Source organism: Carica papaya, chromosome 5, assembly GCF_054855325.1.
Source record: "Carica papaya isolate Zhongbai chromosome 5, ASM5485532v1, whole genome shotgun sequence".
NCBI classification, from domain to species: domain Eukaryota; kingdom Viridiplantae; phylum Streptophyta; class Magnoliopsida; order Brassicales; family Caricaceae; genus Carica; species Carica papaya.
Genome location: NC_142313.1, coordinates 27,670,335 through 27,695,670, shown reverse-complemented (window position 1 = coordinate 27,695,670; position 25,336 = coordinate 27,670,335). Strand labels below are relative to the sequence as shown.

At 46.5% G+C, this 25,336-nt stretch overlaps 8 non-coding genes and 40 pseudogenes across 8 annotated transcripts; all 48 read left to right on the top strand.

The window, feature by feature from the left end:
- The first annotated feature begins 131 nt into the window (after window positions 1-131).
- Window positions 132-250, top strand: LOC148257516 (5S ribosomal RNA). Its single transcript, XR_015819644.1, has one exon. It is a non-coding gene; the product is annotated as a 5S ribosomal RNA (ribosomal RNA).
- Window positions 251-809: 559 nt separating this feature from the next.
- On the top strand, window positions 810-928 carry LOC148257515 (5S ribosomal RNA). Its single transcript, XR_015821027.1, has one exon. It is a non-coding gene; the product is annotated as a 5S ribosomal RNA (ribosomal RNA).
- A 205-nt stretch (window positions 929-1,133) lies between these two features.
- Window positions 1,134-1,252, top strand: LOC148257514 (5S ribosomal RNA; annotated as a pseudogene).
- A 759-nt stretch (window positions 1,253-2,011) lies between these two features.
- Window positions 2,012-2,129, top strand: LOC148257513 (5S ribosomal RNA; annotated as a pseudogene).
- Window positions 2,130-2,338: 209 nt separating this feature from the next.
- Window positions 2,339-2,457, top strand: LOC148257512 (5S ribosomal RNA; annotated as a pseudogene).
- Window positions 2,458-3,016: 559 nt separating this feature from the next.
- On the top strand, window positions 3,017-3,135 carry LOC148257511 (5S ribosomal RNA; annotated as a pseudogene).
- Window positions 3,136-3,697: 562 nt separating this feature from the next.
- On the top strand, window positions 3,698-3,816 carry LOC148257510 (5S ribosomal RNA; annotated as a pseudogene).
- A 209-nt stretch (window positions 3,817-4,025) lies between these two features.
- LOC148257509 (5S ribosomal RNA) lies at window positions 4,026-4,144 on the top strand (annotated as a pseudogene).
- A 563-nt stretch (window positions 4,145-4,707) lies between these two features.
- LOC148257508 (5S ribosomal RNA) lies at window positions 4,708-4,826 on the top strand. The gene has a single exon (XR_015819963.1). It is a non-coding gene; the product is annotated as a 5S ribosomal RNA (ribosomal RNA).
- Window positions 4,827-5,381: 555 nt separating this feature from the next.
- LOC148257507 (5S ribosomal RNA) lies at window positions 5,382-5,500 on the top strand. Its single transcript, XR_015819662.1, has one exon. It is a non-coding gene; the product is annotated as a 5S ribosomal RNA (ribosomal RNA).
- Window positions 5,501-6,059: 559 nt separating this feature from the next.
- On the top strand, window positions 6,060-6,178 carry LOC148257506 (5S ribosomal RNA; annotated as a pseudogene).
- A 204-nt stretch (window positions 6,179-6,382) lies between these two features.
- On the top strand, window positions 6,383-6,501 carry LOC148257505 (5S ribosomal RNA; annotated as a pseudogene).
- Window positions 6,502-7,384: 883 nt separating this feature from the next.
- LOC148257504 (5S ribosomal RNA) lies at window positions 7,385-7,503 on the top strand (annotated as a pseudogene).
- Window positions 7,504-8,064: 561 nt separating this feature from the next.
- Window positions 8,065-8,183, top strand: LOC148257503 (5S ribosomal RNA; annotated as a pseudogene).
- A 205-nt stretch (window positions 8,184-8,388) lies between these two features.
- On the top strand, window positions 8,389-8,507 carry LOC148257502 (5S ribosomal RNA; annotated as a pseudogene).
- Window positions 8,508-8,714: 207 nt separating this feature from the next.
- LOC148257501 (5S ribosomal RNA) lies at window positions 8,715-8,833 on the top strand. The gene has a single exon (XR_015820143.1). It is a non-coding gene; the product is annotated as a 5S ribosomal RNA (ribosomal RNA).
- Window positions 8,834-9,395: 562 nt separating this feature from the next.
- LOC148257500 (5S ribosomal RNA) lies at window positions 9,396-9,514 on the top strand (annotated as a pseudogene).
- A 205-nt stretch (window positions 9,515-9,719) lies between these two features.
- On the top strand, window positions 9,720-9,838 carry LOC148257499 (5S ribosomal RNA). Its single transcript, XR_015820191.1, has one exon. It is a non-coding gene; the product is annotated as a 5S ribosomal RNA (ribosomal RNA).
- Window positions 9,839-10,042: 204 nt separating this feature from the next.
- On the top strand, window positions 10,043-10,161 carry LOC148257498 (5S ribosomal RNA; annotated as a pseudogene).
- A 205-nt stretch (window positions 10,162-10,366) lies between these two features.
- Window positions 10,367-10,485, top strand: LOC148257497 (5S ribosomal RNA; annotated as a pseudogene).
- Window positions 10,486-11,368: 883 nt separating this feature from the next.
- On the top strand, window positions 11,369-11,487 carry LOC148257496 (5S ribosomal RNA; annotated as a pseudogene).
- A 563-nt stretch (window positions 11,488-12,050) lies between these two features.
- LOC148257495 (5S ribosomal RNA) lies at window positions 12,051-12,169 on the top strand (annotated as a pseudogene).
- A 386-nt stretch (window positions 12,170-12,555) lies between these two features.
- LOC148257494 (5S ribosomal RNA) lies at window positions 12,556-12,673 on the top strand (annotated as a pseudogene).
- A 204-nt stretch (window positions 12,674-12,877) lies between these two features.
- Window positions 12,878-12,996, top strand: LOC148257493 (5S ribosomal RNA; annotated as a pseudogene).
- Window positions 12,997-13,204: 208 nt separating this feature from the next.
- On the top strand, window positions 13,205-13,323 carry LOC148257492 (5S ribosomal RNA; annotated as a pseudogene).
- A 533-nt stretch (window positions 13,324-13,856) lies between these two features.
- On the top strand, window positions 13,857-13,974 carry LOC148257491 (5S ribosomal RNA; annotated as a pseudogene).
- Window positions 13,975-14,532: 558 nt separating this feature from the next.
- Window positions 14,533-14,651, top strand: LOC148257490 (5S ribosomal RNA; annotated as a pseudogene).
- Window positions 14,652-15,210: 559 nt separating this feature from the next.
- LOC148257489 (5S ribosomal RNA) lies at window positions 15,211-15,329 on the top strand (annotated as a pseudogene).
- Window positions 15,330-15,891: 562 nt separating this feature from the next.
- Window positions 15,892-16,010, top strand: LOC148257488 (5S ribosomal RNA; annotated as a pseudogene).
- A 147-nt stretch (window positions 16,011-16,157) lies between these two features.
- On the top strand, window positions 16,158-16,276 carry LOC148257487 (5S ribosomal RNA; annotated as a pseudogene).
- Window positions 16,277-16,837: 561 nt separating this feature from the next.
- On the top strand, window positions 16,838-16,955 carry LOC148257486 (5S ribosomal RNA; annotated as a pseudogene).
- Window positions 16,956-17,160: 205 nt separating this feature from the next.
- On the top strand, window positions 17,161-17,279 carry LOC148257485 (5S ribosomal RNA; annotated as a pseudogene).
- A 209-nt stretch (window positions 17,280-17,488) lies between these two features.
- Window positions 17,489-17,607, top strand: LOC148257484 (5S ribosomal RNA; annotated as a pseudogene).
- A 235-nt stretch (window positions 17,608-17,842) lies between these two features.
- Window positions 17,843-17,961, top strand: LOC148257483 (5S ribosomal RNA; annotated as a pseudogene).
- A 1,146-nt stretch (window positions 17,962-19,107) lies between these two features.
- LOC148257482 (5S ribosomal RNA) lies at window positions 19,108-19,226 on the top strand. The gene has a single exon (XR_015821150.1). It is a non-coding gene; the product is annotated as a 5S ribosomal RNA (ribosomal RNA).
- A 206-nt stretch (window positions 19,227-19,432) lies between these two features.
- Window positions 19,433-19,551, top strand: LOC148257481 (5S ribosomal RNA; annotated as a pseudogene).
- A 235-nt stretch (window positions 19,552-19,786) lies between these two features.
- On the top strand, window positions 19,787-19,905 carry LOC148257480 (5S ribosomal RNA; annotated as a pseudogene).
- A 204-nt stretch (window positions 19,906-20,109) lies between these two features.
- Window positions 20,110-20,228, top strand: LOC148257479 (5S ribosomal RNA; annotated as a pseudogene).
- Window positions 20,229-20,437: 209 nt separating this feature from the next.
- LOC148257478 (5S ribosomal RNA) lies at window positions 20,438-20,556 on the top strand. The gene has a single exon (XR_015820463.1). It is a non-coding gene; the product is annotated as a 5S ribosomal RNA (ribosomal RNA).
- Window positions 20,557-21,140: 584 nt separating this feature from the next.
- LOC148257477 (5S ribosomal RNA) lies at window positions 21,141-21,259 on the top strand (annotated as a pseudogene).
- Window positions 21,260-21,464: 205 nt separating this feature from the next.
- Window positions 21,465-21,583, top strand: LOC148257476 (5S ribosomal RNA; annotated as a pseudogene).
- Window positions 21,584-22,542: 959 nt separating this feature from the next.
- Window positions 22,543-22,660, top strand: LOC148257475 (5S ribosomal RNA; annotated as a pseudogene).
- Window positions 22,661-22,864: 204 nt separating this feature from the next.
- Window positions 22,865-22,983, top strand: LOC148257474 (5S ribosomal RNA; annotated as a pseudogene).
- Window positions 22,984-23,192: 209 nt separating this feature from the next.
- LOC148257473 (5S ribosomal RNA) lies at window positions 23,193-23,311 on the top strand (annotated as a pseudogene).
- Window positions 23,312-23,515: 204 nt separating this feature from the next.
- Window positions 23,516-23,634, top strand: LOC148257472 (5S ribosomal RNA; annotated as a pseudogene).
- Window positions 23,635-24,516: 882 nt separating this feature from the next.
- Window positions 24,517-24,635, top strand: LOC148257471 (5S ribosomal RNA; annotated as a pseudogene).
- Window positions 24,636-24,840: 205 nt separating this feature from the next.
- Window positions 24,841-24,959, top strand: LOC148257470 (5S ribosomal RNA; annotated as a pseudogene).
- Window positions 24,960-25,163: 204 nt separating this feature from the next.
- On the top strand, window positions 25,164-25,282 carry LOC148257469 (5S ribosomal RNA; annotated as a pseudogene).
- Window positions 25,283-25,336: the final 54 nt, after the last annotated feature.

Genomic DNA, 25,336 nt, shown 5'->3' with positions numbered 1-25,336 from the left:
TCAAGAAGCAGGGGCATTTTAATCGATATTAGAACGAGAATGAGAGGTGAAGTGTTAACGCACAAGGAAACAAATGACGGGAGGGGGAAGAACGGAGAAGTAGTTTATGTATTTGCAGCGCGAACTTAAATTGGTGCGATCAAACCAGCACCAATGCACCGGATCCCATCAGAACTCCGCAGTTAAGTGTGCTTGGGCGAGAGTAGTACTCGGATGGGTGACCTCCTGGGAAGTCCTCGTGTCGCAACAATTTTTTTTCAGACGGGTCGTTCGACGTTACGCAGGACTGGAACTAGGGTCCGCTGGTTTATACGCAAATATGAGTCAAGAAGAAGGGGCATTTTAATCGATATTAGAACGAGAATGAGAGGTGCAGTGTGAACGCACAAGGAAACAATTGATGGGAGGGGGAGGGAAGGAGAAGGAGTGTATGTATTTTCAGCACGAAGTGAAACAGGTACGATCATACCAGCACTAATGCAACGGATTCTATCAGAACTCCGTAGGTAAGGGTGCTTGGGCGAGAGTAGTACTAGCATGGGTTACCTCCTGCGAAGTCCTTATCTTTCACCCATTTTCTTGTGAAGTCCTCGTGTTGCACCTCTTTTTTTCCAGATGATTCTTTCGAAGTTACGCGCGACTTGAATTATGGTCCTCAGGTTTATTCGCAAATGTGACTCACGGTACCGTGGCATTTTTCTTGATATTAGAACGAGAACGGGAGGTGCAGTGCGCACGCACAAGGAAACATATGACGGGAGGGGGAAGAAAAGGGAATGAGTTTATGTATTTGTAGCGCAAAATTAAACGGGTGCGATCATACCAGCACTATTGCACCGGATCCCATCAGAACTCCGCAGTTAAGTGTGCTTGGGCGAGATTAGTACTCGGATGGGTGACCTCTTGGGAAGTCCTCGTGTCGCACCAATTTTTTTTCTGACGGGTCGTTCGATGTTAGGCGCGTCTGGAACTAGGGTCCGCTAGTTTATACGCAAATGTGAGTCAATAAGCAGGGGCATTTTAATCGATATTAGAACGAGAATGAGAGGTGAAGTGTTAACGCACAAGGATACAAATGACGGGAGGGGGAAGAAAGGAGAAGGAGTGTATGTATTTGCAGCGCGAAATTAAACAGGTGCGATCATACCAGCACTAAAGCCCCGTATCCCATCAGAACTCCGCAGTTAAGTGTTCTTGGGCGAGAGTAGTACTCGGATAGGTGATCACTTGGGAAGCCCTCGTGTTGTACCTATTTTTTTCGGATTGGTTGTTCGACATTACACGCGAATGGAATTATAAACCGCTGGTTCATTTGCAAATGTGAGTCAAGAAGCCGGGGCATTTTATTCGATATTAGAACGAGAAGGAGAGATGTAGAGTGCACGCACAAGGAAACAAATGACGGGAGGGGGGATGGAGGGAGAAAAAGTGTATGTATTTGCAGCGCAGAATGAAACATGAGGTATCATACCAGCACTAATGCAACGGATTCTATCAGAACTCCGCAGTTAAGGGTGCTTGGGCGAGAAAAGTACTCGGATGGGTGACCTCCTGCGAAGTCCTTATATTTCACCCATTTTCTTGGGAGGTCCTTGTGTTGCACCCATCTTTTTGCAGATGATTCTTTCGACGTTACGCTCGACTTGATTTATGGTCCGCAGGTTTATTCGCAAATGTGAGTCACGGCGCCGTGGCATTTTACTTGACATTAGAACGAGTACGGGATGTGCAGTGCGCACGCACAAGGAAACAAATGACGGGAGGAGGAAGAAAAGAGAAGGAGTGTATGTATTTGAAGCGAAAAATTAAACAAGTGGCATCATACCAGCACTAATGCACTGGATCCCATCAGAACTCTGCAGTTAAGTGTGCTTGGGCGAGTGTAGTACCGTAGCATTTTACTTTATATTAGAACGAGCACGGGAGGTGCAGTGCGCACGCACAAGGAAACAAATGACGGGAGGGGGAAGAAAGGAGAAGGAGTTTATGTATTTGCAGCGCAGAATTAAACGGGTGCGATCATACAGCACAAATGCAACTGATCCCATCAGAACTCCGCAGTTAAGTGTGCTTTGGCGAAATTAGTACAATGATGGGTTACCTCCTGGGAAGTTCTTGTGTTGCACCCATTTTCTTTTTTTCAGAAGGGCCGTTCGACGTTACGCGCGAAATTAATTATGGTCCGCAGATTTATTCACAAATGTGAGTCACGGCGCCGTGGCATTTTACTTGATATTTGAACGAGAACGAGAGGTGCAGTGCGCACGCACAAGGAAACAAATGACGGGAGGGGGAGGAAAGGAGAAGAAGTTTATGTATTTACAGCCCGAAATTAAACGGGTGCGATCATACCAGCACTAATGTATCGGATCCCATCAGAACTCCGCAGTTAAGTGCGCTTGGGCGAGAGTAGTACTCGGATGGGTGACCTCCTGGTAAGTCCTCGTGTCGCACCAATTTTTTTTCAGACGGGTCGTTCCACGTTACGCGCGACTGGAACTATGGTCCGTTTGTTTATACGCAAATGTGAGTCAAGAAGTAGGGGCATTTTAATCGATATTAGAAGGAGAGGGAGAGGTGCAGTGTGAACGCACAAGGAAACATTTGATGGGAGGGGGAGGGAAAGAGAAGGAGTGTATGTATTTTAAGCACGAAATGAAACAGGTGCGATCATACCAGCACTAATGCAACGGATTCTATCAGAACTCCGTAGGTAAGGGTGCTTGGGCGAGAGTAGTACTAACATGGGTTACCTCCTCCGAAGTCCTTATATTTCACCAATTTTCTTGTGAAGTCCTCGTGTTGCACTCATTTTTTTGCAGATGATTCTTTCGACGTTATGCGCGACTTGAATTATGGTCCTCAGGTTTATTCCCAAATGTGAGTCACGGCGCTGTAGCATTTTACTTGATATTAGAACGAGAACGGGAGGTGCAGTGCGCACGCACAAGGAAACAAATGACGGGAGGGGGAAGAAAGGGGAATGAGTTTATGTATTTGCAGTGCAAAATCAAACAGTTGCGATCATACTAGCACTAATGCACCGGATCTCATCAAAACTCCGCATTTTAGTGTGCTTAGGCGAAAGTAGTACTCAGATGGGTGACCTCCTGGGAAGTCCTCGTGTCGCACTAATTTTTTTTTTCACACGGGTCGTTCGACGTTACGCGCGACTGGAACTAGGGTCCACTGGTTTATACGCAAATGTGAGTTAAGAAGCAGAGGCATTTTAATTGATATTAGAACGAGAAATAGAGATGCAGAGTGCACGCACAAAGAAACAAATGATGGGAGGGGGGATGGAGGGAGAAAAAGTTTATGTATTTACAGCATAGAATGAAACATGAGCAATCATCCAGCACCAATGAAACGGATTCTATCAGAACTTCGCAAGTTAAGGGCGCTTAGGCGAGAGAAGCACTAGGATGGATGACCTCCTACGAAGTTCTTATATTTCACCCATTTTCTTAGGAAGTCCTCGTGTTGCACCCATTTTTTTACAGATGATTCTTTCGACGATACGCGCGACTTGAATTATGGTCCTCAAGTTTATTTGTAAATGTGAGTCACGGCACCGTAGCATTTTACTTGATATTAGAACGAGCACGGGAGGTGCAGTACGCACGCACAAGGAAACAAATGACGGGAGGGGGAAGAAAGGAGAAGGAGTTTATGTATTTCCAGCGCAGAATTAAACGGGTGCGATCATACCAGCACAAATGCAACTGATCCCATCAGAACTCCGCAGTTAAGTGTGCTTTGGCGAAAGTAGTACAATGATGGGTTACCTCCTGGGAAGTTCTCGTATTGCACCCATTTTCTTTTTTTCAGATGTGTCGTTCGACGTTACGCGCGACTTTAATTATGGTCCGCAGATTTATTCGCAAATGTGAGTCACGGCGCCGTGGCATTTTACTTGATATTTGAACGAGAACGAGAGGTGCAGTGCGCACGCACAAGGAAACAAATGACGGGAGGGGGAAGAAAGGAGAAGGAGTTTATGTATTTGCAGCGCGAAATTAAACAGGTTCGATCATACCAGCACTAATGCACCGGATCCCATCAGAATTCCGCAGTTAAGTGTGTTTGGGCGAGAGTAGTACTCGGATGGGTGACCTCCTGAGAAGTCCTCTTGTCGCACTAATTTTTTTTTTCAGACAGGTCGTTCGACGTTACGCTTGACTGGAACTAGAGTCCACTGGTTCATACGCAAATGTGAGTCAAGAAGCAGGGGCATTTTAATCGATATTAGAACGAGAAAGAGAGATGCAGAGTGCACGCACAAGGAAACTAATGACGGGAGGGGGGATGGAGGAAGAAAAAGTGTATGTATTTACAGTGCAGAATGAAACATGATCAATTATACTAGCACCAATGCAACGGATTCTATCAGAACTCCGCAAGTTAAGGGTGCTTGGGCGAGAGTAGCACTAGGATGGGTGACCTCCTGCGAAGTCCTTATATTTCACCCATTTTCTTAGGAAGTCCTCATGTTGCACCCATTTTTTTGCAGATGATTCTTTCGACGATACGCGCGACTTGAATTATGGTCCTCAGGTTTATTCGCAAATGTGAGTCACCGCACCGTAGCCTTTTACTTGATATTAGAACGAGCACGGGAGGTGCAGTGAGCACGCACAAGGAAAGAAATGACGGGAGGGGGAAGAAAGGAGAAGGAGTTTATGTATTTGCAGCGCGGAATTAAACAGGTGCGATCATACCAGCACTAATGCACCGGATCCCATTAGAACTCCGCAGTTAAGTGTGCTTGGGCGAGAGTAGTACTCGGATGGGTGACCTCCTAGGAAGTCCTCGTGTCGCACTAATTTTTTTTCAGACGGGTCGTTCGACGTTAAGCGCGACTGGAACTAGGTTCCGCTGGTTTATACACAAATGTGAGTAAAGAAGCAGGGGCATTTTAATCGATATTAGAACGAGGAGAGATGCAGAGTGCACGCACAACGAAATAAATGACAGGAGGGGGGATGGAGGGAGAAAAAGTGTATATATTTGCAGCGCAGAATGAAACATGAGCAATCATACCAGCACCAATGCAACGGATTCTTTCAGAACTCCGCAAGTTAAGGGTGCTTGGGCGAGAGTAGCACTAGGATGGGTGACCTGCGAAGTCCTTATATTTCACCTATTTTCTTAGGAAGTCGTCGTGTTGCACCCATTTTTTTGCAGATGATTCTTACGACGATAAGCGCGACTTGAATTATGGTCCTCAGGTTTATTCGCAAATGTGCGTCACGGCACCGTAGCATTTTACTTGACATTAGAACGAGCACGGGAGGTGCTGTGCGCACGCACAAGGAAACAAATGACGGGAGGGGGAAGAAAAGAGAAGGAGTTTATGTATTTGCAGCGCGGAATTAAACAAGTGCGATCATACCAGCACTAATGCACCGGATCCCGTCAGAACTCCGTAGTTAAGTGTGCTTGGGCGAGAGTAGTACTCGGATGGGTGACCTCCTGGGAAGTCCTCGTGTCGCACCAATTTTTTTTCAGACGGGTCCTTCAATGTTACGCGCGACTGGAATTAGGGTCCGCTGGTTTATACGCAAATGTGAGTCAAGAAGCAGGGGCATTTTAATCGATGTTAGAACGAGAAGGAGAGGTGCAGTGTGAACGCACAAGGAAACAATTGATGGGAGGGGGAGGGTAGGAGAAGGAGTGTATGTATTTTCAACGCGAAATGAAACAGGTGCAATCATACCACCACTAATGCAATGGTTTCTATCAGAACTCCGTAGGTAAGGGTGCTTCGGCGAGAGTAGTACTAGCATGGGTTACCTCCTGCGAAGTCCTTATATTTCACCCATTTTCTTGTGAAGTCCTCGTGTTGCACCCATTTTTTTGCAGATGATTCTTTCGACGTTACGCGCTACTTGAATTATGGTCCTCAGGTTTATTCGCAAATGTGAGTCACGGCGCTGTGGCATTTTACTTGATATTAGAACGAGAACGAGAGGTGCAGTGCGCACGCACAAGGAAACAAATGACGGTAGGGGGAAGAAAGGGGAATGAGTTTATGTATTTGCAGCGCGAAATTAAACAGGTGCGATCATACCAGCACTAATGAACTGGATCCCATCAGAACTCCGCAGTTAAGTGTGCTTGGGCGAGATTAGTACTCGGATGGGTGACCTCCTGGAAAGTTCTCGTGTCGCACCAATTTTTTTTCAGACGGGTCGTTCGACGTTACGCGAGTCTGGAACTAGGGTACGCTGGTTTATACGCAAATGTGAGTCAAGAAGCAGGGGCATTTTAATCGATATTAGAACGAGAAGGAGAGATGAAGTGTGAACGCACAAGGAAACAAATGACGGAGGGGGAAGAAAGGAGAATGAGTGTATGTATTTGCAGCGCAGAATTAAACAGGTGCGATCATACCAGCACTAAAGCCCCGGATCCCATCAGAACTCCGCAGTTAGGTGTGCTTGGGCGAGAGTAGTACTCGGATGGGTGACCACTTGGGAAGCCCTCGTGTTGCACATTTTTTTTCTCGGATGAGTTGTTCGACGTTACGCGCGAATGGAATTATAAACCGCTGGTTCATTTGCAAAGGTGAGTCACGGTGCCGGGGCATATTACTTGATATTAGAACGAGAAAGAGAGGTGCAGAGTGCACGCACAAGGAAACAAATGACGGGTGGGGGGATGGGAGGAGAATGAGTGTATGTATTTGCAGTGCAGAATGAAACATGAGGGATCATACCAGCACTAATGCAACGGATTTTATCAGAACTCCGCAGTTAAGGGTGCTTGGGCGAGAAAAGTACTCGGATGGTTGACCTCCTGCGAAGTCCTTACATTTCACCCATTTTCTTGTGAGGTCCTCGTGTTTCACCCATCTTTTTGCAGATGATTCTTTCGACGTTACGCGCGACTTGCTTTATGGTCCGCAGGTTTATTCGCAAATGTGAGTCACGGTGCCGTGGCATTTTACTTGATATTAAAACGAGTATGGGAGGTGCAGTGCGCACGCACAAGGAAATAAATGATGGGAGGAGGAAGAAAAGAGATGGAGTATATGTATTTGAAGCGCAAAATTAAACAAGTGGCATCATACCAGCACTAATGCACTTGATCCCATTAGAACTCTGCAATTAAGCGAGCTTGGGCGAGAGTAGTACTCGGATGGGTGACCTTTTGGGAAGTCCTCGTATTGTAATAATTTTTTTTTAGATGGGTCGTTCGACGTTACGCGTGACTGGAACTATGGTCTGCTGGTTTATACGCAAATGTGAGTGAAGAATCAAGGGCATTTTAATCAATATTCGAACGAGAAAGAGAGGTGCAGTGTGAACGCACAAGGAAACAAATGATGGGAGGGGTGGAGGGAAGAAGGAGTGTATGTATTTTCAGCACGAAATTAAACAGGTGCGGTCACACCAACACTAATGCACCGGATCCCATCAGAACTCCGCAGTTAAGTGTGCTTTGGCGAAAGTAGTACAATGATGGGTTACCTCCTGGGAAGTTCTCGTGTTGCACTATTTTTTTTTTTCAGATGTGCCGTTCGACGTTACGCGCGACTTTAATTATGGTCCGCAGATTTATTCGCAAATGTGAGTCACGGGGCCGTGGCATTTTACTTGATATTTGAACGAGAACGAGAGGTGCAGTGCGCACGCACAAGGAAACAAATGACGGGAGGGGGAAGAAAGGAGATGGAGTTTATGTATTTGCAGTGCGAAATTAAACTGGTGCGATCATACCAGCACTAATGCAACGGATTCTATCAGAACTACGTATGTAAGGGTGCTTGGGCGAGAGTAGTACTAGCATGGGTTACCTCCTGCGAAGTCCTTATATTTCACCCATTTTCTTGTGAAGTCCTCGTGTTGCACCCATTTTTTTGTAGATGATTCTTTCGACGTTACGCGCGACTTGAATTATGGTCCTCAGGTTTATTCACAAATGTGAGTCACGGCGCCGTAGTATTTTACTTGATATTAGAACGAGCACGGGAGGTGCAGTGCGCACGCACAAAGAAAGAAATGACGAGAGGGGGAAGAAAGGAGAAGGAGTTTATGTATTTGCAGCGCAGAATTAAACGGGTGCAATCATACCAGCACTAATGCACCGGATCCCATCAGAACTCCGCAGTGAAGTGTGCTTGGGCGAGATTAGTACTCGGATGGGTGACCTCCCAGGAAGTCCATGTGTCGCACTAATTTTTTTTCAGACAGGTCGTTCGACGTTACGCGCGTCTGGAACTAGGGTCCGCTAGTTTATATGCAAATGTGTGTCAAGAAGCAGGGGCATTTTAATCGATATTAGAACGAAAATGAGAGGTGAAGTGTGAACGCACAAGGAAACAAATGACGGGAGGGGGAAGAAATGAGAAGGAGTGTATGTATTTGCAGCGCGAAATTAAACAGGTGCGATCATACCAGCACTAAAGCTCCGGATCCCACCAGAACTCCGCAGTTAAGTGTGCTTGGGCGAGAGTAGTACTCGGATGGGTCACCACCTGGGAAGCCCTCGTGTTGTACCTATTTTTTTTTTCGGATGGGTTGTTCGACGTTACGCGCGAATGGAACTAGGGTCCGCTGGTTTATACGCAAATATGAGTCAAGAAGCAGGGGCATTTTAATCGATATTAGAACGAGAATGAGAGGTGAAGTGTGAACGCACAAGGAAACAAATGACGGGAGGGGGAAGAACAGAGAAGTAGTTTATGTATTTGCAGCGCAAACTTAAACTGGTGCGATCAAACCAGCACTAATGCACCGGATCCCATCAGAACTCCGCAGTTAAGTGTGCTTGGGCGAGAGTAGTACTCGGATGGGTGACTTCCTGGGAAGTCCTCGTGTCGCATTAAACTTTTTTTTCAGACGGGTCGTTCGACGTTACGCGTGACTGGAAATAGGGTCCACTAGTTTATACGCAAATATGAGTCAAGAAACAGGGGCATTTTAATCGATATTAGAACGAGAATGAGAGATGTAGAGTGCACGCACAAGGAAACAAATGACAGGAGGGGGATGGAGGGAGAAAAAGTGTATGTATTTGTAGCGCAGAATGAAACATGAGCAATCATACCAGCACCAATGCAACGGATTCTATCAGAACTCCGCAAGTTAAGGGTGCTTGGGCGAGAGTAGAACTAGGATGGGTGACCTCCTGCAAAGTCCTTATATTTCACCCATTTTCTTAGGAAGTCCTCGTGTTGCACCCATTTTTTTGCAGATGATACTTTTGACGTTACGCGCGACTTGAATTATGGTCCTCAGGTTTATTCGCAAATGTGAGTCACGGCACTGTAACATTTTACTTGATATTAGAACGAGAACGGGAGCTGCAGTGCGCACGCACAAGGAAACAAATGACGAGAGGGGGACGAAAGGGGAATGAGTTTATGTATTTGCAGCGGAAAATTAAACAGGTGCAATCATTCCAGCAGTAATGCACCGGATCCCATCAGAACTCCGCAGTTAATTGTGCTTGGGCGAGAGTAGTACTCGGATGGGTGACCTCTTGGGAAGTCCTCGTGTCGCACCAATTTTTTTTCAGACGGGTCGTTCGACGTTACGCGCGACTGGAACTAGGGTCCGCTGGTTTATACGCAAATGTGAGTCAAGAAGCAGGGGCATTTTAATCGATATTAGAACGACAATGAGAGGTGAAGTGTGAACGCACAAGGTTACAAATGACCGGAGGGGGAAGAAAGGAGAAGGAGTGTATGTATTTGCAGCGCGAAATTAAACAGGTGCGATCATACCAGCACTAAAGCCCCGGATCCCATCAGAACTCCGCACTTAAGTGTGCTTGGGCGAGAGTAGTACTCGGATGGGTGACCACTTGGGAAGCCCTCGTGTTGCACCTATTTTTTTCGGATGGGTTGTTCAACGTTTTGCGCGAATGGAATTATAAATCGCTGGTTCATTTGCAAAGGTGAGTCACGGTGCCGGGGCATATTACTTGATATTAGAACGAGAAAGAGAGATGCAGAGTGCACGTACAAGGAAACAAATGACAGGAGGGGGATTGGAGGAGAAAGAGTGTATGTATTTGCAGCGCAAAATTAAAGGGGTGCGATCTTACCAGCACTAATGCACCGGATCCAATCAGAACCCCACAGTGAAGTGTGCTTGGGCGACATTAGTACTCGGATGGGTGACCTCCTAGGAAGTCCTCGTGTCGCACCAATTTTTTTTCAGACGGGTCGTTCGACGTTACACACGTCTCAAACTAGGGTCCACTGGTTTATACACAAATGTGAGTCAAGAAGCGGGGGCATTTTAATCGATATTAGAACGAGAATGAGAGGTGAAGTGTGAACGCACAAGGAAACAAATGACGGGAGGGGGAAGAAAGGAGAAGGAGTGTATGTATTTGCAGCGTGAAATTAAACAGGTGCGATCATACCAGCACTAAAGCTCCTGATCCCATCAGAACTCCGCAGTTAAGTGTGCTTGGGCGAGAGTAGTACTCGGATGGGTGACCACTTGGGAAGTCCTCGTGTTGAACCTATTTTTTTTCGGATGGGTTGTTCCACGTTACGCACGAATGGAATTATAAACCGCCGGTTCATTTGCAAAGGTGAGTCACGGTGCCGGGGTATATTACTTGATATTAGAACGAGAAAGAGAGATGCAGAGTGCACGCACAAGGAAACAAATGACGGGAGGGGGGATGGGAGAAGAAAGAGTGTCTGTATTTGCAGTGCAGAATGAAACATGAGGGATCATACCAGCACTAATGCAACGGATTCTATCAGAACTCCGCAGTTAAGGGTGCTTGGGCGAAAAAAGTACTCGGATGGGTGACCTCCTGCGAAGTCCTTATATTTCACCAATTTTCTTGGGAGGTCCTCGTGTTGCACCCATCTTTTTGCAGATGATTCTTACGACATTACGCGCGACTTGATTAATGGTCCGCAGGTTTTTTCACCAATGTGAGTCACGGCACCGTGCCATTTTACTTGATATTAGAACGAGTACGGGAGGTATAGTGCGCACGCACAAGGAAACAAATGACGGGAGGAGGAAGAAAAGAGAAGGAGCGTATGTATTTGAAGCGCAAAATTAAACAAGTGGCATCATACCAGCACTAATGCACTGGATCCCATCATAACTCTGCAGTTAAGTGTGCTTGGGCGAGAGTAGTACTCGGATGGGTGACCTATTGGGAAGTCCTCGTATCGCAAAATTTTTTTTTCAGATGGGTCGTTCGACGTTACGTGCGACTGGAACTATGGTCCGTTTGTTTATACGCAAATGTGAGTCAAGAATCAGGGGCATTTTAATCGATATTAGAACGAGAAGGAGAGGTGCAGTGTGAACGCACAAGGAAACAAATGATGGGATGGGGGGAGGGAAGAAGGAGTGTATGTATTTTCAGCATGAAATTAAACAAGTGCGGTCACACCAGCACAAATGCACCGGATCCCATCAGAATTCCGCAGTTAAGTGTGCTTTGGCGAAAGTAGTACAATGATGGGTTACCTCCTGGGAAGTTCTCGTGTTGCACCCATTTTCTTTTTTTCAGATGTGCCGTTCGACGTTACACGTGACTTGAATTATGGTCCGCAGATTTATTCGCAAGTGTGAGTCACGGCGCCGTGGCATTTTACTTGATATTTGAACGAGAACGAGAGGTGCAGTGCGCACGCACAAGGAAACAAATGACGGGAGAGGGAAGAAATGAGAATGAGTGTATGTATTTGCAGCGCGAAATGAAACAGGTGCGATCATACCAGCACTAATGCAACGGATTCTATCAGAACTCTGTAGGTAACGGTGCTTGGGCGAGAGTAGTACTAGCATGGTTTACCTCCTGCGAAGTCCTTATATTTTACCCATTTTCTTGTGAAGTCCTCGTGTTGTACCCATTTTTTTGCAGATGATTCTTTCGACGTTACGCGCGACTTGAATTATGGTCCTTAGGTTTATTCGCAGATGTGAGTCACGACGCTGTAGTATTTTACTTGATATTAAAACGAGAACGGGAGGTGCAGTGCGCACGCACAAGGATACAAATGACGGGAGGGGGAAGAAAGGGGAATAAGTTTATGTATTTGTAGCGCAAAATTAAACAGGTGCTATCATACCAGCACTAATGCACCGGATCCATTCAGAACTCCGCAGTGAAGTATGCTTGGGTGAGATTAGTACTCGGATGGTTGACCTCCTGGGAAGTCCTCGAGTCGCACTAATTTTTTTTTTCAGACGGGTCGTTCGACGTTACCCGCGACTGGAACTAGGGTCCATTGGTTTATACGCAAATGTGAGTCAAGAATCAGGGTGCTTGGGCGAGAGTAGTACTAGCATGGGTTACCTCCTGCGAAGTCCTTATATTTCACCCATTTTCTTGTGAAGTCCTCGTGTTGTACCCATTTTTTTGCAGATGATTCTTTCGACGTTACGCGCGACTTGAATTATGGTCCTCAGGTTTATTCGCAAATATGAGTCACGGCGCCGTGGCATTTTACTTGATATTAGAACGAGTACGGGAGGTGCAGTGTGCACGAACAATGAAACAAATGACGGGAGGATGAAGAAAAGAGAAGGAGTGTATGTATTTGAAGCGCAAAATTAAACAAGTGGCATCATACCAGCACTAATGCACTGGATCCCATCAGAACTCTGCAGTTAAGCGTGCTTGGGCGAGAGTAGTACTCGGATGGATGACCTCTTGGGAAGTCCTCGTATCGCAACAATTTTTTTTCAGATTGGTCGTTCGACGTTACGCGCGACTGGAACTATGGTCCGTTGGTTTATACGCAAATGTGAGTCAAGAATCAGGGGTATTTTAATCGATATTAGAACGAGAATGAGAGGTGCAGTGTGAACGCACAAGGAAACAAATGATGGGAGGGGGGGAGGGAAGAAGGAGTTTATGTATTTTTAGCACGAAATTAAACAGGTGCAGTCACACCAGCACAAATGCACCGGATTTCATCAGAACTCCGCACTTAAGTGTGCTTTGGCGAAAGTAGTAAATTGATGGGTTACCTCCTGGGAAGTTCTCGTGTTGCACCCATTTTCTTTTTTTCAGATGTGCCGTTCGACGTTACGCGCGACTTTAATTATGGTTCGCAGATTTATTCGCAAATGTGAGTCACGGCACCGTGGCATTTTACATGATATTTGAACGACAACGAGAGGTGCAGTGCGCACGCACAAGGAAACAATGACGGGAGGGGGAAGAAACGAGAAGGACTTTATGTATTTGCAGCGCAAAATTAAATAGGTGCGATCATACCAGCACTAATGCACCGAATCCCATCAGAACTTCACAGCTAAGCGTTCTTGGGCGAGAGTAGTACTCGGATGGGTGACCTCCTGGGAAGTCCTCATGCCGCAGTAATTTTTTTTTCAGACGGGTCGTTCGACGTTACGTGCGACTAGAACTAGGGTCCACTGGTTTTTACGCAAATGTGAGTCAAGAAGCAGGAGCATTTTAATCGATATTAGAACGAGAAGGAGAGATGCAGAGTGCACGCACAAGGAAACAAATGACGGGAGGGGGGATGGAGGGAGAAAAAGTGTATGTATTTGCAGCGCAGAATGAAACATGAGCAATCATACCAGCACGAATGCAACGGATTCTATCAGAAATCCGCAAGTTAAGGGTGCTTGGGCGGGAGTAGCACTAGGATGGGTGACCTCCTGCGAAGTCCTTATATTTCACCCATTTTTTTTGCAGATGATTCTTTCGACGATACGCACGACTTGAATTATGGTCCTCAGGTTTATTCGCAAATGTGAGTCACGACACCGTAGCATTTTACTTGATATTAGAACGAGCACGGGAGGTGCAGTGCACACGCACAAGGAAACAAATGACGGGAGGGGGAAGAAAGGAGAAGGAGTTTATGTATTTGCAGCGCGGAATTAAACGGGTGCGATCATACCAGCACTAATGCACCGGATCCCATCAGAACTCCGCAGTTAAGTGTGCTTGGGCGAGAGTAGTACTCGGATGGTGACCTCCTCGAAAGTCCTCGTGTTGCACCAATTTTTTTCAGACGGGTCGTTCGACGTTACACGCGACTGGAACTAGGGTCCACTGGATTATACGCAAATGTGAGTCAAGAAGCAGGGGCATTTTAATCGATATTAGAACGAGAAGGAGAGGTGCAGTGTGAACGCACAAGGAAACAATTGATGGGAGGGGCAGGGAAGGAGAAAAAGTGTTTATATTTGCAGCACAGAATGAAACAGGTGCGATCATACCAGCACTAATGCAACGGATTCTATCAGAACTCCGTAGGTAAGGGTGCTTGGGCGAGAGTAGTACTAGCATGGGTTACCTCCTGCGAAGTCCTTATATTTCACCCATTTTCTTGTGAAGTCCTCGTGTTGCACCCATTTTTTTACAGATGATTCTTTCGACGTTACGCGCGACTTGAATTATGGTCCTCAGGTTTATTTGCAAATGTGATTCATGGCGCTATAGCATTTTACTTTATATTAGAACGAGAACGGGAGGTGCAGTGCGCACGCACAAGGAAACAAATGACGGGAGGGGGAAGAAAGGGGAATGAGTTTATGTATTTGCAGCGCGAAATTAAACAGGTGCGATCATACCAGCACTAATGCACCGGATCCCATCAGAACTCCGCAGTGAAGTGTGCTTGGGCGAGATCAGTACTCGGATGGTCGACCTCCTGGGAAGTCCTCGTGTCGCACCAATTTTTTTTCAGACGGGTCGTTCGACGTTACGCGCGACTGGAACTAGGGTCCGCTGGTTTATACGCAAATGTGAGTCAAGAAGCAGGGTCATTTTAATCGATATTAGAACGAGAAGGAGAGGTGCAGTGTGAACGCATAAGAAAACAATTGATGGGAGGGGGAGGGAAGGAGAAAAAGTGTTTGTATTTGCAGCGCAGAATGAAACAGGTGCGATCATACCAGCACTAATGCAACGGATTCTATCATAACTCCGTAGGTAAGGGTACTTGGGCGAGAGTAGTACTAGCATGGGTTACCTCCTGCGAAGTCCTTATAAATCACCAATTTTCTTGTGAAGTCCTCGTGTTGCACCCACTTTTTTGCAGATGATTCTTTCGACGTTACGCGCGATTTGAATTATGGTCCTCAGGTTTATTCGCAAATGTGAGTCACGGCGCTGTAGCATTTTACTTGATATTAGAACGAGAACGAGAGGTGCAGTGCGCACGCACAAGGAAACAAATGACGGGAGGGGGAAGAAAGGAGAAGGAGTTTTTCTATTTGCAGCGCGAAATTAAACAGGTGCGATCATACCAACACTAATGCACCGGATCCCATCAGAACTTCGTAGTTAAGTGTGCTTGGGCGAGAGTAGTACTCGGATGGGTGGCCTCCTGGGAAGTAGTCGTGTCGCACTAATTTTTTTTTCAGACGGGTAGTTCAACGTTACGCACGACTGGAACTAGGGTCCACTGGTTTATACGCAAATGTGAGTCAAGAAGCAGGGGCATTTTAATCGATATTAGAACGAGAAGGAGAGATGCAGAGTGCACGCACAAGGAAACAAATGACGGGAGGGGGGATGGAGGGAGAAAAAGTGTATGTATTTGCAGCGCAGAATGAAACATGAGCAATCATACCAGCACCAATGCATCGGATTCTATCAGAACTCCGCAAGTTAAGGGTGCTTGGGCGAGAGTAGCACTAGGATGGGTGACCTCCTGCGAAGTCCTTATATTTCACCCATTTTCTTAGGAAGTCCTCGTGTTGTACCCATTTTTTTGCAGATGATTCTTTCGACGTTACGCGCGACTTGATTTATGGTCCTCAGGTTTATTCGCAAATGTGAGTCATGGCGCTGTAGCATTTTACTTGATATTAGAACGAGAACGGGAGGTGCAGCGCGCACGCACAAGGAAACAAATGACGGGAGGGGAAAGAAAAGAGAAGGAGTGTATGTATTTGCAGCGCGAAACTAAACAGGTGCGATCATACCAGCACTAAAGCCCCGGATCCCATCAGAACTCCGCAGTTAAGTGTGCTTGGGCGAGAGTAGTACTCGGATGGGTGACCTCCTGGGAAGTCCTCGTGCTGCTAGAACTAGGGTCCACTGGTTTATACTCAAATGTGAGTCAAGAAGCAGGGGCATTTTAATCGATATTAGAACGAGAAGGAGAGGTGAAGTGTGAACGCACAAGGAAAGAAATGACGGGAGGGGTAAGAAAGGAGGAGTGTATCTAATTAAAGAGGTGCCATCATACCAGCACTAAAGCCCCGAATCCCATCAGAACTCCGCAGTTAAGTGTGCTTGGGCGAGAGTAGTACTCGGATGGGTGACCACCTGGGAAGCCCTCGTGTTGCACCTATGTTTTTTCGGATGGGTTGTTTGACGTTACGCGCGAATGGAATTATAAACCGCTGGCTCATTTGCAAAGGTGAGTCACGGTGCCGGGGCATATTACTTGATATTAGAACGAGAAAGAGAGATGCAGAGTGCACGCATAAGGAAACAAATGACGGAAGAGGGGATGGAAGGAGAAAGAGTGTATGTATTTGCAGTGCAGAATGAAACATGAGGGATCATACCAGCACTAATGCAACAGATTCTATCAGAACTCCGCAGTTAAGGGTGCTTGGGCGAGAATAGTACTCGGATGGGTGACCACTTCGGAAGTCCTCGTGTTGCACCCATTTTCTTGGGAGGTCCTCGTGTTGCACCCATCTTTTTGCAGATGATTCTTTCGATGTTACGCGCGACATGATTTTTGGTCCGCAGGTTTATTCGCAAATGTGAGTCACGGAGCCATGGCATTTTACCTGATATTAGAACGAGTACGGGAGGTGCAGTGCGCACGCACAAGGAAGCAAATGACGGGAGGAAGAACAAAAGAAAAGGAGTGTATGTATTTGAAGCGCAAAATTAAACAAGTGGCATCATACCAGCACTAATGCACTGGATCCCATCAGAACTCTACAGTTAAGTGCGCTTGGGCGAGAGTAGTACTCGGATGGGTGACCTCTTTGGAAGTCCTCGTATCGCAACAATTTTTTTTCAGATGGGTCGTTCGACGTTACGCACGACTGGAATTATGGTCCGCTGGTTTATACGCAAATGTGAGTCAAGAATCAGAGGTATTTTAATCGATATTAGAACGAGAAGGAGAGGTGCAGTGTGAACGCACAAGGAAACAAATGATGGGAGGGGGGGGAGGGAAGAAGGAGTGTATGTATTTTCAGCACGAAATTAAACAGGTGTGGTCACACCAGCACAAATGCACAGGATCCCATCAGAACTCCGCAGTTAAGTGTGCATTGGCGAAAGTAGTACAATGATGGGTTACCTCCTGGTAAGTTCTCGTGTTGCACCCATTTTATTTTTTTCAGATGTGCTGTTCGACGTTACGCGCGACTTTAATTATGGTCCGCAGATTTATTCGCAAATATGAGTCACTGCGCCGTGGCATTTTACTTGATAGTTCAACGAGAACGGGAGGTGCAGTGCGCACGCACAAGGAAACAAATGACGGGAGGGGGAAGAAAGGAGAAGGAGTTTATGTATTTGCAGCGCGAAATTAAACAGGTGCGATCATACCAGCACTAATGCACCGGATCCCATCAGAACTCCGCATTTAAGTGTGTTTGGGCGAGAGTAGTACTCGGATGGGTGACCTCCTGCGAAGTCCTTATATTTCACCCATTTTCTTAGGAAGTCCTAGTGTTGCATCCATTTTTTTGCAGATGATTCTTTCGACGATACGCGCGACTTGAATTATGGTTCTCAGGTTTATTCGCAAATGTGAGTCACGGCACCGTAGCAGTTTACTTGATATTAGAACGAGCACGGTTGGTGCAGTGCGCACGTACAAGGAAATAAATGACGGGAGGAGAAAGAAAGGAGAAGGAGTTTATGTATTTGCAGCGCGAAATTAAATAGGTGCGATCATACCAGCACTAATTCACCGGATCCCATCAAAACTCCGCAGTTAAGTGTGCTTGGGCGAGAGTAGTACTCGGATGGGTGACCTCCTTGGAAGTCCTCGTGTCGCACTAATTTTTTTTTCAGACAGGTCGTTCGACGTTACGCGCGACTGGAACAAGAAAGAGAGATGCAAAGTGCACGCACAAGGAAACAAATGACGGGAGGGGGGATGGGAGGAGAAAGAGTGTATGTATTTGCAGTGCAGAATGAAACATGAGGGATCATACCAGCACTAATACAACGGATTCTATCAGAACTCCGCAGTTAAGGGTGCTTGGGCGAGAAAAGTACTCGGATGGGTGACCTCCTACAAAGTCTTTATATTTCACCCATTTTCTTGGGAGGTCATCGTGTTGCACCCATCTTTTTGCAGATGATTCTTTCGACGTTACGCGCGACTTGATTTATGGTCCCCAGGTTTATTCACAAATTTGAGTCACGGTGCCGTGGCATTTTACTTGATAGTAGAAGGAGTACGGGAGGTGCAGCGCGCACGCACAAGGAAACAAATGACGGGATGTGGAAGAAAAGAGAAGGAGTGTATGTATTTGAAGCGAAAAATTGAACAAGTGGCATCATACCAGCGCTAATGCACTGGATCCCATCAGAACCCTGCAGTTAAGTGTGCTTGGGCGAGAGTAGTACTCGGATGGATGATCTCTTGGGAAGTCCTCGTATCGCAACAATTTTTTTTCAGATGGGTCATTCGACGTTACGCGCGACTGGAACTATAGTCCGCTAGTTTATACGCAAAGGTTAGTCAAGAATCAGGGGCATTTTAATCGATGTTAGAACGAGAAGGAGAGGTGCAGTGTGAACGCACAAGGAGACAAATGATGGGAGGGGGGGAGGGAAGAAGGAGTGTATGTATTTTCAGCACGAAATTAAACAGGTGCGGTCAATCCAGCACAAATACACCGGATCCTGTCAGAACTCCACAGTTAAGTGTGCTTTGGCGAAAGTAGTACAATGATGGGTTACCTCCTGGGAAGTTCTCCTGTTGCACCCATTTTCTTTTTTTCAGATGTGCCGTTCGACGTTACGCGCGACTTTAATTATGGTCCGCAGATTTATTCGCAAATGTGAGTCACGGTGCCGTGGCATTTTACCTGATATTTGAACGAGAACGAGAGGTGCAGTGCGCACGCACAAGCAAACAAATGACGGGAGGGGGAAGAAAGGAGAAGGAGTTTATGTATTTGCAACGCAGAATTAAACGGGTGCGATCATACCAGCACTAATGCACCGGATCCCATCAGAACTCTGCAGTTAAGTGTGCTTGGGCGAGAGTAGTACTCGGATGGGTGACCTCTTGGGAAGTCCTCGTGTCGCACCAATTTTTTTTTCAGACGGGTCGTTCGACGTTACGCGCGACTAGAACTGGGGTCCGCTGGTTTATACGCAAATGTCAGTTAAGAAGCAGGGGCATTTTAATCGATATTAAAACGAGAAGGAGAGGTGCAGTGTGAACGCATAAGGAAACAATTGATGGGAGGGGGAGGGAAGGAGAAGGAGTGTATGTATTTTCAGCACGAAATGGAACAAGTGCGATCATACCAGCACTAATGCAACGGATTCTATCAGAACTCCGTAGGTAAGGGTGCTTGGGTGAGAGTAGTACTAGCATGGGTTACCTCCTGCGAAGTCCTTATATTTCACCTATTTTCTTGTGAAGTTCTCGTGTTGCACCCATTTTTTTGCAGATGATTCTTTCGACGTTACGCGCGACTTGAATTATAGTCCTCAGGTCTATTCGCAAATGTGAGTGACGGCACTGTAGTATTTTACTTGATATTAGAACGAGCACGGGAGGTGCAGTGTGCACGCACAAGGAAACAAATGACGGGAGGGGGATGAAAGGAGGAGGAGTTTATGTATTTGAAGTGCGAAATTAAACGGGTGCGATCACACCAGCACTAATGCACTGGATCCCATCAGAACTCCGCAGTCAAGTGTGCTTAGGCGAGAGCAGTACTCGGATGGGTGACCTCCTGGGAAGTTCTTGTGTTGTACCAATTTTTTTTCAGACAGGTCGTTCGACGTTACGCGCGACTTGAACTATGGTCCGCTGGTTTATACGCAAATGTGAGTCAAGAATAAGGGGTATTTTAATCGATATTAGAACGAGAAAGAGAGCTGAAGTGTGAACGCACAAGGAAACAAATGATGGGAGGGGGAGAGGGAAGAAGGAGTGTATGTATTTTCAGCACGAAATTTAACAGGTGCGGTCACACCAGAACAAATGCACCGGATCCCATCAGAACTCCGCAGTTAAGTGTGCTTTGGCGAAAGTAGTACAATGATGGGTTACCTCCTGGGAAGTTCTCGTGTTGCACCCATTTTCTTTTTTTCAGATGTGCCGTTCGACGTTACGCACAACTTTAATTATGGTCCGCAGATTTATTCGCAAATGTGAGTCACGGCGCCGTGGCATTTTACTTGATATTTGAACGAGAACGAGAGGTGCAGTGCGCACGCACAAGGAAACAAATGACGGGAGGGGGAAGAAAGGAGAAGGAGTTCATGTATTTGCAGCGCAAAATTTAACGGGTGCGATCATACCAGCACTAATGCACCGGATCCCATCAGAACTCCGCAGTTAAGTGTGCTTGGGCGAGAGTAGTACTCGGATGGGTGACCTCTTGGGAAGTCCTCATGTCGCACTAATTTTTTTTCAGACAGGTCGTTCGACGTTACGCGCGACTGGAACTAGGGTCCGCTGGTTTATACGCAAATGTTGTCCGCTGGTTTATACGCAAATGTGAGTCAAGAATCAGGGACATTTTAATCGATATTAGAACGAGAATGAGAGGTGCAGTGTGAACGCACAAGGAAACAATTGATGGGAGGGGGAGGGAAGGAGAAGGAGTGTATGTATTTTCAGCACGAAATGAAACAGGTGCGATCATACTAGCACTAATGCAACGGATTCTATCAGAACTCCGTAGGTAAAGGTGCTTTGGCGAGAGTAGTACTAGCATGGGTTACCTCTTGCGAAGTCCTTATATTTCACCCATTTTCTTGTGAAGTCCTCGTGTTGCACCCATTTTTTTGCAAATGATTCTTTCGACGTTACGCGCAACTTGAATTATGGTCCTCAGGTTTATTCGCAAATGTGAATCACGGCACCGTGGCATTTTACTTGATATTAGAACGAGAACGGGAGGTGCAGTGCGCACGCACAAGGAAACAAATGACGGGAGGGGGAAGAAAGGGGAATGAGTTTATGTATTTGCAGCGCGAAATTTAACAGGTGCGATAATACCAGCACTAATGCACCAGATCCCATCAGAACTCCGCAGTTATGTGTTCTTGGGCGAGATTAGAACTCAGATGGGTGACCTCCCGGGAAGTCCTCGTGTCGCACCAATTTTTTTTCAGACGGGTCGTTCGACGTTGCGCGCGACTGGAATTGGGGTCCGCTGGTTTATACGCAAATGTGAGTCAAGAAGCAGGGGCATTTTAATCGATATTAGAACGAGAAGGAGAGGTGCAGTGTGAACGCACAAGGAAACAATTGACGGGAGGTGGAAGAAAGGAGAAGGAGTGTATGTATTTGCAGCGTGAAATTAAACAGGTGCGATCAAACCTGCACTAAAGCTCCGGATCCCATCAGAACTCCGCAGTTAAGTGTGCTTGGGCGAGAGTAGTACTCGGATGGGTGACCAATTGGGAAGCCCTCGTGTTGCATTAATTTTTTTTCGGATGGGTTGTTCGACGTTACGCGCGAATGGAATTATAAACCGCTGGTTCATTTGTAAAGGTGAGTAACGGTGCCGGGGCATATTACTTGATATTAGAACGAGAAAGAGAGATGCAGAGTGCACGCACAAGGAAACAAATGACGGGAGGGGGGATGGAAGGAGAAAGAGTGTATGTATTTGCAGTGAAGAATGAAACATGAGGGATCATACTAGCACTAATGCAACAGATTCTATCAGAACTCCGTAGGTAAGGGTGCTTGGGCGAGAGTAGTACTAGCATGGGTTACCTCCTACGAAGTCCTTATATTTCACCCATTTTCTTGTGAAGTCCTCGTGTTGCACCCATTTTTTTGCAGATAATTCTTTCGACGTTACGCGCGACTAGAATTATGGTCCTCAGGTTTATTCGCAAATGTGAGTCACGGCGCCGTGGCATTTTACTTGATATTAGAACGAGAACGGGAGGTGCAGTGCGCACGCACAAAGAAACAAATGACGGGAGGGGGAAGAAAGGAGAAGGAGTGTATGTATTTGCAGCGCGGAATTAAACAGGTCCGATCATACCAGCACTAATGCAACGGATTCTATCAGAACTCCGTAGGTAAGGATGCTTGGGCGAGAGTAGTACTAGCATGGGTTACCTCCTGCGAAGTCCTTATATTTCACCTATTTTCGGATGGGTGATCTCCTGCGAAGTCCTTATATTTCACCCATTTTCTTGGGAGGTCCTCGTGTTGCACCCATCTTTTTGCAGATAATTCTATCTATGTTACGCGCGACTTGATTTATGGTCCGCAGGTTTATTCGCAAATATGAGTCACGGCGCCGTGGTATTTTACTTGATATTGGAACGAGTACGCGAGGTGCAGTGCGCACGCACAAGGAAACAAATGACGGGAGGAGGAAGAAAAGAGAAGGAGTGTATGTATTTGAAGCGCAAAATTAAACAAGTGGCATCATACCAGCACTAATGCACTGGATCCCATTAGAATTCTGCAGTTAAGTGTGCTTGGGCGAGAGTAGTACTCGGATGGGTGACCTCTTGGGAAGTCCTCGTATCGCAATAATTTTTTTTCAGATGGGTCGTTCGACGTTACGCGCGACTGGATCTATGGTCCGCAGGATTATACGCAAATGTGAGTCAAGAATCAAGGGCATTTTAATCGATATTAGAACGAGAAGGAGAGGTGCAGTGTGAACGCACAAGGAAACAAATGATGGGAGGGGGGGAGGGAAGAAGGAGTGTATGTATTCTCAGCACGAAATTAAATAGGTGCGGTCACACCAGCACAAATGCACCGGATCCCATCAGAACTCCACAGTTAAGTGTGCTTTGGTGAAAGTAGTACAATGATGGGTTACCTCCTGGGAAGTTCTCGTGTTGCACCCATTTTCTTTTTTTCAGATGTGTCGTTCGACGTTACGCCCGACTTGAATTATTGTCCTCAGGTTTATTCTCAAATGTGAGTCACGGCGCCGTGGCATTTTACTTGATATTAGAACGAGAACGGGAGGTACAGTGCGCACGCACAAGGAAACAAATGACGGGAGGGGGAAGAAAGGGGAATGAGTTTATGTATTTGCAGCGCCAAATTAAACATGTGCGATCATACCAGCACTAATGCACCGGATCCCATCAGAACTCCACAGTGAAGTGTGCTTGGGCGAGATTAGTACTCGGATGGGTGACCTCCTGGGAAGTCCTCGTGTCGCACCAATTTTTTTCAGACGGGTCTTTCGACGTTACGCGCGTCTGGAACTAGGGTCTGCTGGTTTATACGCAAATGTGAGTCAAGAAGCAGGGGCATTTTAATCGATATTAGAATGAGAATGAGAGGTGAAGTGTGAACACAAAAGGAAACAATTGACGGGAGGGGGAAGAAAGGTGAAGGAGTGTATGTATTTGCAGCGCGAAATTAAACAGGTGCGATCTCACCAGCACTAAAGCTCCGGATCCCATCAGAACTCCGCAGTTAAGTGTGCTTGGGCGAGCGTAGTACTCGGATGGGTGACGACTTGGGAAGCCCTCGTGTTGCACCTATTTTTTTTCGGATGGGTTGTTCGACGTTAGGCGCGAATGGAATTATAAACTACTGGTTCATTTGCAAAGGTGAGTCACGGTGCCGGGGCATATTACTTGATATTAGAATGAGAAAGAGAGATGCAGAGTACACGCACAAGGAAACAAATGACGGGAGGGGGGATGGGAGGAGAAAGAGTGTGTGTATTTGCAGTGCAGAATGAAACATGAGGGATCATACCAGCACTAATGCAACGGATTCTATCAGAACTCCGCAGTTAAGGGTGCTTGGGCGAAAAAAGTACTCGGATGGGTGACCTCCTGCGAAGTCCTTATATTTCACCCATTTTCTTGGGAGGTCCTCGTGTTGCACCCGTCTTTTTGCAGATGATTCTTTCGACGTTATGCGCGACTTGATTTATGGTCCGCAAGTTTATTCGCAAATGTGAGTCACGGCGCCGTGGCATTTTACTTGATATTAGAACGAGTACGGGAGGTGCAGTGCGCACGCACAAGGAAACAAATGACGGGATGAGGAAGAAACGAGAATGAGTGTATGTATTTGAAGCGCAAAATTAAACAAGTGGCATCATACCAGCACTACTGCACTTGATCCCATCATAACTCTGCAGTTAAGTGTGCTTGGGCGAGAGTAGTACTCGGATGGGTGACTTCCTGGGAAGTCCTCGTATCCCAACAATTTTTTTTCAGATGGGTCGTTCGACGTTAGGCGCGACTGGAACTATGGTCCGCTGGTTTATACGCAAATGTGAGTCAAGAATCAGGGGCATTTTAATCGATATTAGAACAAGAAGGAGAGGTGCAGTGTGAACGCACAAGGAAACAAATGATGGGAGGGGGGAGGAAAGAAGGAGTGTATGTATTTTCAGCACGAAATTAAACAGGTGCGGTCACACCAGCACAAATGCACCGGATCCCATCAGAACTCCGCAGTTAAGTGTGCTTTGGCGAAAGTAGTACAATGATGGGTTACCTCCTGGGAAGTTCTCGTGTTGCACCCATTTTCATTTTTTAAGATGAGCCGTTCGACGTTACGCGCGACTTTAATTATGTCCGCAGATTTATTCGCAAATGTGAGTCACGGCGCCGTGGAATTTTACTTGATATTTGAATGAGAACGAGAGGTGCAGTGCGCACGCACAAGGAAACAAATGACGGGAGGGGGAAGAAAGGAGGAGTTTATGTATTTGCAGCACGGAATTAAATGGGTGCGGTCATACCAGCACTAATGCCCCGGATCCCATCAGAACTCTGCAGTTAAGTGTGCTTGGGCGAGAGTAGTACTCGGATGGGTGACCTCTTTGGAAGTCCTCGTGTCGCACCAATTTTTTTTTACACGGGTCGTTCGACGTTACGTGCGACTGGAACTATAATCCGCTGGTTTATACGCAAATGTGAGTCAAGAATCTGGGGCATTTTAATCGATATTAGAACGAAAATGAGAGGTGAAGTGTGAATGCACAAGGAAACAAATGATGGGTGGGGGGGAGGGAAGAAGGAGTGTATGTATTTTCAGCCCGAAATTAAACGGGTGCGGTCATACCAGCACTAATGCCCTGGATCCCATCAGAACTCTGCAGTTAAGTGTGCTTGGGCGAGAGTAGTACTCGGATGGGTGACCTCATGGGAAGTCCTCGTGTCGCACCAATTTTTTTTTACACGGGTCGTTCGACGTTACTGTGCGACTGGAACTATAATCCGC